Raw genomic sequence first — 6,531 nt, forward strand, 5'->3', positions numbered from 1 at the left:
GGCTATTCAGGGTATAAATTCACTTATGTTATCAATTTCAAGGATCTTGAGGCATCTACAAGATTAATCTTAAGCCCTGAACCTGAAATTAAGTCTCCTCACCCCATCTAACCCACTCCATCACCTTTGGGCTTCAGAGATACATTTATGTAGTCATATAAGCAAGTAGCTCTTAGTCTGAAAAGTTCAAAATTCAACACACTCTAAAATTTTTTTATTATTACATGTTTGCAGTGCATAGTGATTGCATTTCTTGTTGGGTTCTAAGAAGCAAGAAGATGGAAAATGGATCCAGCTCTGGCCAAGCCATCTATAGAGTATACGATGTGACCATGATGCTCTTGTCTCTTCTCTAATCCTGTCCTTCCCCTTATTCTATCCTAATTAATACTCCAAGGTCTTTGCTTTTAGGAAATTTAATAAACTATGTAACTGGTATGAGCACAATTATTTTTACTGCATGTTAAAAGGTATTTATGGAGTGAGCAGATGATGAGGACCTCAGCTGTGTGGAGCGGGGATCTGTCCCACTCCCACCCCAACCCCCAGTGGCCTGCTTACTCAACCCCTCCTCCTGGCTGTGCTAGTACCTGGTTCTACTTCCACACTACAAAGGCATGGGGGGGGGTGTCATAAAGGCCATTATTCTGAGGTACAGAAGATAGAGCAGAAGTGAACAGCAGAAAGGAGGCTTCTCAGGCTCCTTGAGGAAAATTGAAGCCCACTGGAAAAGTGAAGAGAATCTCTGCAATAAAGGCTCACCAGACCACCACAGTTGCTAAGTTGGAGGGATCATCACCTCCCATCAGAACCTGGACTATCTTCAGGAGAAGGGCAGCTAGAACCTGCAGTAGAACCTTGCAGAGTTCAACCCTGCAGGAGGACAGGGAGCTCAACTTGGGACTTGCAGCCAGAATCTCAGAAGTCTAGTACTGGCTTGCTGAAACTAATTGACTTATAACTGGACACTACTGCCCACATTGTCTATTGTGACAGCAGAGACATACCCTGAAGGAGGTCCTTCATTTTTATTTGTTATTTGTTATTTTTTTATTAAATTCTTTTATTTGTACATTTTACGTGTACAACACAATTGCATTTCTCACTGGGAGTTGTACCTTTACATGATACATCTTGGTTCTTATTTTTTCCCCATTCCTAGCCCTCCCTTCACCCCCTCCACCCTTCCCTATTTACAAAGACTTTATTTCCATTTTTTCCATTCCTCAGCATTTTTCCTTTCCCTTCTTTCCTTTCCCCTGACCCTCCCACTACCCCTACCCCTTTGGACCTTTTCTTCCTATTTTGCATTATCGATTATTCATTCTAATCATTGGTACATTTTAGGTATACAATATAATGACATTCATCAATGGAAATGTGCACCTTTACATAATCTCTCTTGGTTCTTATTTTTCACCCTTTCCCAGCCCTCCCTTCAACCCCTCCAGCCCTCCCTATTTACAAAGATTTTGTTCCTATTTTTCCATTTTCTCATATTAATCCCATTCCCTTCTATCCTTTCCCCTAGCCTCCCACTTCCTTCCCCTTTGCCCCTTTTCTTCCTATTTCACATTACCTATTATACATTTTAGTCCTTATTTACACTTTCCGTTTCTCACACCAGAGAAACTATTCAGTATTTATACATGTGTGTCCTATTTATTTCACTTAAGAGTATCGCCTCAATGTGCATCCACTTAGCTATAAATGTCTCTAATTTCTCATTTTTTATGGCTGAGTACTACTCCATTTTATTAAAAAACCACATTTTCTTTATCCAGTCTCCAGTTGATGGGCATTTGGGCTGTTTCCAAGTTTTAGCTATCACAAACTGTGCTGCTATGGACATGGGGACACATATATCACTGTGGTATGATTCTTTTAATTCTTTGGGGAAGATACCCCAGCAGTGGAATAGCGGGGTCAAATGGGACTTCCAGTCCTAGTTCTTTGAGGTATCTCCATACTGATTTCCAGAGTGGTTGCACCAGTCTACACTCCCAGCAACAGTGGAGCAGGGTTCCTCTTTCTCCACAGCCCTGCCAGCATTTGTTATTGGTTGATTTCATGATAGCAGCCATTCTTTCTGGAGTGAAGTGGAATCTCAGTGTTGTTTTCATTTGCATCTCTCGAATGACCAGTGATGTTGAATATTTTTTCTTATGTTTATTTGCTATTTCTACTTCTTTGCCTGAGAAATGTCTGTTTATTTCAGATGCCCATTTTCGGATTGGGTCTTTAAATTTGGGAGGTCTGATCTTTTTAAGTTCTTTATAGATTTGAGATAGTAGACCTTTGTCTGAGGAAGAGCAGGTGAAGATTTTTTCCCACATTGTGGGTTGACTCTTCACACTGCTGGTGGTTTCTCTTGCTGTGCAGAAGCCTTTTAATAAGAAGAGATCCCACTGTTGATTGTTTGTGCTAGTTCATGGGCAACTGAGGTTTTGTTCATACAATCTTTTCCTACACCGATGTCTTCAAGGGTTCTACCTAACCTCTGTTCCAACTGGTTCGGAGTTTCTATTTTAATATTTAGATCTTTAATCCATTTTGATTTTAGTTTAGTGCATGGTGAGAGATATAGGTCTAGTTTTAATCTTTGGCAAGTTGAAGCCCAATTTCCCCAGCATGATTTATTAAAGAGGCTATCTTTCCTCCAGGGAGGGTGTTTGGCTCCTTTATCAAAGATGAGATGGTTGAGTGTGTCTGGCGTTGTTTCTGCATCTTCTAATCTGTTCCACTGGTCCTCAAGTCTGTTTCTTTGCCAGTACCATGCTGTTTTTATCACAGTAGCTTTGTAGTATAGTTGCAGGTTGGGGATTGTGATACCCCCTGCCATGTCTCTGTTACCTAGAATTGCTTTTGCTATTCTAGCTCTCTTCTTGTTCCACATGAATTTTTGGATAGTTTTCTCAAGGTCCATGAAGTATGCTGCTGGGATCTCAATTGGAGTTGCATTAAATCTATATAGCAGTTTTGGAAGTATGACCATGTTCACTATATTAATCCTTCCTACCCATGAGCAGGGGATGTCTGTCCATTTTCTGATGTCATCTTCAATCTCTCTTTTCAGAGTGCCATAGTTTTCAGAGAAGAGGTCTTTAATTTCTTCCATTAGGTTGATTCCTAGGTATTTCAGTTTTTTGGATGCTATTGTGAAAGGAATTATTTGCCCTATTTCTCTCTCAGTGAGTCTGTCATTGGTGTAGAGGAAAGCTATTGATTTTTGTGTGTTGACCTTGTAACCAGCTACTTGACTGAATTTGGTTATTAAGTCTAGAAGACTTTTGGTGGAGTTCTTGGGGTCTTCTATATAGAGTATCATGTCATCTGCAAATAATGACAATTTGACTTCTTCATTTCCTATCTTTATTCCTTTTATTTCTTTCTCTTGTCTAATTGCCTTGGCTAATGTTTCCAGAACTATATTGAACAAGAGTGGTGATAGTGGACATCCTTGTCATGTTCCTGATTTGAATGTGAAGGATTTCAGTTTTTGATCATTTAGTGTGATATTGGCTGTTGGTTTTTCATAGATGGCTTCTATCAGTTTGAGGTAGAGACCATCTATTCCAATTTTGTGTAGGGTTTTTATCATAAATGCATGTTAGATTTTGTGAAATGCTTTTTCTGCATCTATGGAGATAATCATATGGTTTTTGTCCTTGGCTCTATTGATATAGTGTATTACATTGATTGATTTTCATATATTGAACCATCCCTGCATCCCTGGGATGAATCCCACTTGATCAGGGTGTATGATCTTCTTGAGGATCTTCTGCATTCTATTTGCCAGTATCTTAGTAAGGATTTTTGCATCTATGTTCATTAGTGAGATTGGCCTATAGTTCTCCTTTTTGGTTGGGTCTTTCTCTGCTTTGGGGATCAAGGTGATGCTTGCTTCCAGGAATGAATTTGGGAGTATTGCTTCCCTTTCCATTTCATTGAAGAGTTTAAACAGTAGTGGCAGTAGTTCCTCTCTAAATGTCTTGTAGAATACAGCAGTGAAGCCATCAGGGCCCGGGCTTTTCCCAGTTGATAAATTTTTAATTACATTTTCCATTTCTTTGGTTGATATTGGGTTGTTTAGAATTTTTAGGTTTTCTTCGTTCAACTTTGGTAATTCGTATGTATCTAGGGATCTGTTCATTTCTTCTGTGTTGTCCATCTTATTGGTATATAGGTTGTGGAAGTAGGTATTGATGATCCTCTGGATTTCTCCTGGGTCTGTTGTAATTTCACCCTTTTCATTCTTAGTTGCATGGATTTGGGCCTTTTCTTTCCTTTTTCTGATGAGGTTGGCTAAGGGTTTATCAATTTTGTTGATTCTTTCAAAGAACCAACTCTTGGCTTCATTGATTTTTGGTATCATTCTCTTAGTCTCCATTGCATTGATTTCTCCTCTGATCTTTATAATTTCCTCCCTTGTATGAGCTCTGGGGTTGTCCTGTTCTTCCTTTTCTAGAAGCTTGAGGTGCAGCATCAGGTTGTTTAATTGGGCTCGTTCTGCTTTCCTAATATGCATATTAACTGCTATGAATTTCCCTCGTTAGACTGCTTTCATTGTGTCCCATAGATTCTGATATGTTGTATTGTCATTGTCATTTAATTGAAGGAACTGTCTGATTTCTTCTTCAATTTCCTCTGTGACCCATTGGTTATTCAAAAATGTGTTGTTCAATTTCCACGTGTTTATGAAATTTTTTGAGTTTCTTTTGCTATGGATCTCCAATTTCATCGCACTATGGTCTGATAATATACAGGGGATAACTTCAATTCCTTTGCACTTACTTAAACATATTCTATGTGTGAGTAAGTGGTCTATTTTGGAGAATGACCCATGTGCAGCTGAAAAGAATGTGTATTCTGATCTTGTGGGGTGGAAGACTCTGTAAACATCTGTTAAGTTCATTTGTTCAAGAGTTCAATTGAGTTCCAGTATTTCATTACTTATTTTTGTCTAGTTGATCTATCTATTTGTGTCAGTGGAGTGTTGAGGCCCCTCACTAGCATTCTGTTAGTGCATATATGACTTTTCATGTCCATTAGTTTTTTTTATATAGTTGGGTGCACTAGTGTTTGGTGCATAGATATTTATGATTGTCATCTCTTCCTCTTGGATTCTTCCCCTTACAAGGATATAGTGTCCTTCTTCATCTCTCTTAATCAGTGTTGGTTTGAAATCTACTTGATCTGCCAAGAGGATAGCTACTCCTGCTTTTTTTTTGGTTCCCATTTCAAGGAGTATAGTTTTCCACCCTTTAACTTTCAGTCTATGAGTTTCCTTTTGAATTAAGTGTGTTTCTTGTATGCAGCATATTGTTGGATTTTGCTTCTTGACCCATTCTGCCAGTCTATTTCTTCTGATTGGTGAATTGAGACCATTAACGTTGATGGTTATAACTGAAACGCATTGACTTGTCATTGCCATGACTTTTTTTTTTGTTGGGTTCTCCCCCTTTACATTTAATTTCTTGTCATGCCAGATGGGTTCATTCTGTTTTGCTTCCTGGGGTTGTGATCCTCAATGTGTGTTTCTAGGATATTGTGTAAAATTCTTTGGAGTGCTGGTTTGGTATTCATGAAGTTCCTAAGGTGCTCTTTGTCATGAAAGTATCTTATTTCTCCATCCATTTTGAAAGATAGTTTTGCAGGGTACATCAATCTGGGTTGGAGGCTGTTTTCTTTTAGGGCTTGGAATATGTCACTGCAAGCTCTTCTTGCCTTGATGGTTTGTGTTGAGAAGTCTGCTGTGATTCTGATGGGCTTTCCTTTGTATGTGATTTGTTTCTTTTCTCTAACTGCTTGTAGAACTTTGTTCTTCTGTTGAGTTTCTGGAATCTTAACAATTATATGCCTTTGTGTAGATGTTTTTTTGATCAAGGCTATTTGGAGTCCTATATGCCTCACTTATCTGTATGTCAAGCTGTTTTCCCCTGCTTGGGAAGTTTTCTACCATTATTTCTGTGAAGAGATTTTTTTATGTCATCTGCACTCTCTCCTGTTTCTTCATTGACTCCAGTCAGTCTTATGTTATTCTTCTTTGCATCATCTAGCAGCTGCTGGATTGATTTCTCATGTTTCATTATAATTTTGAAGCAATTTTTCTTTTCCTGGTCATTAATTGTAATCTTATCTTCTATATCTGAAATTCTGTCCTCACATTGGCTCATTCTGCTGTGTAGACTTTCAATGGAGTTTTTCATGTCCTGGAAATCTATTTGCATCTGTTTTATGGATTCCATTTGTTTCTTATGTTGGGATTCCATCATGTTCCTAAGCTCCTCTCTAGATTTATTAATCATGTCTTGCACTAGGGGCACAATTTCCCCTGTTATGTGAGAAATTATTTCTGATTTCATTATTTCCAGATCCCCTTTTGTTGCCAGTTCAGTGGGTCCAGGTGGTTGAGTATCAGAGTGTTCCATCTCATTTCCCTTTGAGGTTGCTGTAGGTGATCTGGAAGTCTTGTTTTGAGACTTATTTCCATGTTTTCTCATTTCAACTGGCCTGGGGGCTGTTGGCACG

Source organism: Heterocephalus glaber, unplaced genomic scaffold, assembly GCF_053883595.1.
Source record: "Heterocephalus glaber isolate CG9 unplaced genomic scaffold, H.glaber_assembly_v1.0 deba00001497, whole genome shotgun sequence".
Taxonomy (NCBI): Eukaryota; Metazoa; Chordata; class Mammalia; order Rodentia; family Bathyergidae; genus Heterocephalus; species Heterocephalus glaber.